This window comes from Austrofundulus limnaeus, unplaced genomic scaffold, assembly GCF_001266775.1.
Source record: "Austrofundulus limnaeus strain Quisiro unplaced genomic scaffold, Austrofundulus_limnaeus-1.0 Scaffold628, whole genome shotgun sequence".
Lineage (NCBI taxonomy): Eukaryota > Metazoa > Chordata > Actinopteri > Cyprinodontiformes > Rivulidae > Austrofundulus > Austrofundulus limnaeus.
In genome coordinates this window covers 148,973-154,174 of record NW_013953030.1, presented here as the reverse complement: position 1 = coordinate 154,174, position 5,202 = coordinate 148,973, and positions in this window count along the sequence as shown.

The window sequence follows — 5,202 nt, the reverse complement described above, 5'->3', positions numbered from 1 at the left end:
GTGTGTGTGTGTGTGTGTGTGTGTGTGTGTGTGTGTGTTGTAGTCAATGATGACACATTACTCAGCTGTGCCAGGGGAATTTAGCTGATTGAAAGAGATATAAAAAAAGGAAAGCCAAACGAAGAGACCGAACCAAAGAGGAGGCAAAGAGCCAGCAAACCAGGATGGGAATGTGTGTGCTGGGGATGAGGAGCAACGGGTGTGAAAAGGAGAAGTAGCTCGTCTGTGTGTTTCTCCACAGGCACAAAGCCATAAATTGTGTCTCTCTGTGAAAAGCTCCCAGGCAATCAATGAGCCATCAGAATAATGTTTTACTGGCTGATCAAAAGTAGGAGAAAAGCGCAAGAAAAAAAAGTCGGTCAATGTGTCTTTGCAGATAGATAGCAGAATTCCTGTCATTCCAGAGTTTGACTACAGATTTGGAAATGCTAATCAGCCATCTGTTGATAGCAGACATCAGATCATGGCCGCTTTCTCACTTCTGGTGGATGCGCTTCAAAAATAGACACTCTTTTGAAAACCGTTGGGTTCGTTTGACTTTATAAATCGGGAACATGCTGATATTTTGTTGGCTATCTCAGCAGGTTCACACATTTTGCACACAAACATGAAAGAACTTCAGTGGCATTCGTTTGATATCTGTGATGAGTAGCAGATGTTTTACGCTGATATTTGGTCTTATTTGATGTGACATCTTGAATCCAAATGGATTAACTCGTCTGGAAGTGTTATTCCATCCATCTATCCATTTTCTTCTGCTTATTGGGAGTCGGGTCGCGGGGGCAGCAGCCTAAGCAAAAAGACTCAGACTTCCCTTTCCCCAGTCACTTGGGCCAGCCCCTCTGAGGGTATCCCAAGGTGTTCCCAGGCCAGCCGAGAAACATAGTACCTCCAGTGTGTCCTGGGTCTTCCTCTGGGTCTCCTCCCAATGGGACATGCCAGGGAACACCTCACCAGGTTAGGCGTCCAGGAGGCATCCTAACCAGATGCTCGAGCCGTCTCAACTGGCTCCTCTTGACATGGAGGAGAAGTCAGTGCCGGCTCTAGCCATTTTGGTGCCCTAGGCGAGTTGTAGCGCAACCCCCCGCCCCACAACTATGTCCCACCCACCCCAATTTGAGACAGAAATTTACCTACTACTGTCTGTGCAGTACAAGCAAAACATGAAGCTGCCTGCAGCAGGCAGACTACAAAAATAGTGTGTAGTTGTGATTCTGTATTACTAAAATAAGTTACAACGCTACACAGTAGCATTACTAGGCCACTTTGTTTACCATGGGTTAGACTCTAGCTAACTATCAAGTTTTTAAGATTAAAAACAATGACACATACCTTTACGCTGGGACTGCTTTTCCACCACCTCTTTTCTGCATTTTCTATAAGCTGCACCAGGAGACTTAGAGGACCTCTTCATCAACGTGGTCAAAAAAAAATACAGACTTTTTGAGTTTATCAACACAAACTGCTACCTGAGAAGCACAACTAGCCCCTCCCCCGTCAGAGTGTTGGAGCAGGATGAGTCAGTGCAACGTCAATCAAATGACAGAGAGGGTGGGGGCGATTGCTGCATTGGGAGGAAGAAAATGTTTTATGGGTAGGGTAGTTTATTTTTCCTATATACTTCATTATTGTTTTTTAAAACAAAGCTAACTGAAAGGGGTGTCGAGCGGAGTAACAACCAGGATTTACAAATAATTACTTTTTTTCTGCTGCAGTTCAGCGCCCCCGCAGATGGTGCTCTAGGCGACCGCCTTATTCGCCTATGCCTAAAGCCGGCTCTGGGAGCAGCGGTTCTACTCTGAGTCCCTCCTGGATGACTGAGCTTCTCACCCTATCTCTAAGGGAGAGCCCAGACATCCTGCAAAGGAAATTCATTTTGGCCGCTTGTATCCACAATCTCGTTCTTTCAGTCACTACCATAGACTTAAATATCACTAGACTGAGTCCCGCCCATACCGTACACTGGTAGCATCTGTGACAGCATGGAGGAGCAAAAATGGCATCTAAAAGGGCAACAGCTCACAGCCTCCATAGAAACTACTGTAATAGATAAACAGCAGCTGAACCAGATCTGTTTCACAGATTATCAGTCATGCTTTTACAATAAATTAATAGTTATGTTAATTTCATTCAACAATCATGTAAAACAGCAGATTTATGCCAGAAAAATATATGATTTATAAGTAACAATGATCTAAACCAGACCTGAAGTCAGCCCGTAACTTAGACTTTAGCTAGTTGAAAAATGATGACTTCAGCTAATGTATATTTATTATTTCTTCTTACTGTCATAAAAAATAAGAATGTTTATCTTTACCAGTCAACAGTTAGAAAATGTTCTCTGGTTATAGGATGAAAATTGTCTCTTTTAGCTAACTATCTCCTTAACATGTCAGGTTCCTCTAACAGAAACCTAAAAATACTCACATTTATAACATTATTTTACACTCTGTAGGTCTAAATATTAATCAGAGGACAAAGTAATATTTAATAGTTTGTGTTAAATTGTAGCATGATTCAACAGTGCTAAACTCTGTATATTTGCTCCACAAGCTGATATCTGCTAACCAGTTCAATAAATTACAGTGATTACATCAATTTTATAAGATTATTTTAATTTTAAACTGTTACATTATGTTCTGCTCAGATCACATTSAGCTAAATAAGATCAAATCTGCTGACTTTTGTTGTGAAATGAGACGTTTTCCTATTTATCTTCTGTTAATAAATTCATAACACAAACAGCTTTTCTGACATTATTAAAACAGATAGATTATATAAACTGCAAAATATTAATAATAATTAGATTGGTATTATTATTAATAGTTTTTATGATTTCTACATCATCAGTCCTTTTTTTCTGCTCTGTTGTCAACATGTACAGTAATGGGAAATCCAGACTCTTGCCCGTTTAGCGTTAGCCGTTAGCTTTTCCAGCCGATCACACGGTCACGTGGTCTTTGCTTCACTCCAGCTGTTCTATAGGACCTCCTTGGTCACTACCCAAAGCTCGTGGCCATAGATCAGGGTAGGAACGTAGACCGACTGGTAAATCGGAGCTTCGCCTTCTGGCTCAGCTCTCTCTTCACCATAACAGATCGGTACAGCTCATGCATCACTGCAGACGCAGCACCAATCTGCCAGTCGATCTCCTGCTCCATTCTTCTCATTTGTGAACAAGATCCCAAGATACTTAAACTCCTCCACTTGGAGCAGGACCTCCTCCCCGATCCGGAGAAGGCACCCTACCCTTTTCTGGCTCAAGACCATGGTCTCAGATATAGAGACCCTGATCCTCATCCCGGCCGCTTCATACTAGGCTGTGAACTGTTCCAGTGAGAGCTGGAGATCACGATCTGATGAAGTCAATAGAACCACATCATCCGCAAAAAGCAGATATGCGATCCTAAGGCCACCAAAACAGATCCCCTCAACACCTTGGTTGTGCCTATAAATTATGTCCATAAAAATTATGAACAGAATTGGTGACAAAGGGCAACCTTGGCGGAGTCCAACTCTCAATGAAAATGAGCCCAACTTACTGCCGGCAATGCGGACCAGGCTCTAACACTGGTTGTACAGGGACCTAACAGCCCATATTAAAGGACTTGGTACCCCATTTTCCCAGAGTACCCCCCACAGGACTCCCGAGGGACAAAAGTTGTCTACAAAACACATGTAGACTGGTTGTAGACTCATACCCTCCAAGACCCTGCTGATGGTATAGAGCTGGTCCACTAGTGTGCACTAGACATCAGCCCAAAGAAGCGTTATTGTAACGCAAAACAGTCCGTATGTTAAGAAAACATGTGATAAGGGGTACAAGTCAGTGGGAGACCCTGAACTCATTGAGTCCAGTAGCAAAAGGAAAGAAACTTCATGTGGTGGATGGTTATTAACACTGAAATTGGGTTTTACATTGTTAACAAAACACCCATAAGGGTTCCTTAAGTAGAACCCAGTTAAACACAGAAAAGGGTTCAAAACATGCTATAGCCTTTTGATAAGGAGGTGCGTACTCTGAGTTCTTCTAGTTTCTGCATGTTTTAATTCAGATCGAATACAAGACCAAGTAGTTAAAACTTTACCACAGTTTAAAGTGTCATCCATCCATCCATTACCTTTGGCTCGTCTTTCTTTTCTTGTTTGTTGGTGTATATCTCCAACAGTCACTGTACGAGAGGTGGGGGGCACCTAAGTCCATTACAGGGCCACAAAGTGACAAGCAATCATTCACATTCTCACTCACAAACAATTTAGTGGTATCAATGCATGTTTTTATTGGTCTGTGGGAGAAAACCCACACATGGATAGAGAGAACATGCAGTCTGTTTAAGTGGTTGCCGATCACAATCATTCAGTATTTTTTTTCCAGACACATTTCTTCCTTAAAGACGATCCTCACTATCCTTCCAGTGTTTAATAATGCATTGGACAGTTCTTTACCCAATTTTAGTTGTATATGCAATCTCCTTAGATTTTTTCTCTTCTTGATGCATGCTAATGATTTGACCTTTCTCAAACAAATGGATATCTCTTCCATGACCATGGGATGTGTCTTTTCACATGGTTGTTTAAGAAAAAGGTGCAACTCATTGCACTAGATGGGGTTAAATTACTTGTTGCAAGCTGAAAGATAATCACCCATGCAGTCCAATCTCGTACCTATTTACTTAGTTAAAAACAGGTGGCAACGTTGTTGTTTTTTTTGGCCAGGCAGTGTATCTTCCTAGCAATGGGCCTCATGCAAGAACATGTTCGTATTCTTATCCTAAATTTCTCTTACTTTTGTTCGCACAAAGGGTTCGTACGAACATGTCACGTCAGATTCAACAAACTCTTCTATCTTCAGGAAAAGTGTGTAAATGAGCTAAGTAAATTTCACCTGTTCGTATCCAGCTGCTCGTGCACGCGAGAGGAGAGTAGCATAATTACCAGCCCAAAGGCTAAGTTTCCTGCCTCAGCTACAAGGAAGTGTCATTCATGAAAAATGACAGCGAAAACTGAAAAGAAAAACTTTACGAGTTCAGAGATTGAAGTCCGTCTGTCAGAGATCCAGAAAAGAAAATCTGTCATTTTTAGCAGGTCAGCTGTGGAATAGAAAGAGCTGCTAAAAGTATAAACAACTGTTAAGAATGGGTTTTTGAACTCTGAATGAGATCCGAACACACACAGCAATTTAACAAGTTTATTATTAAAAAG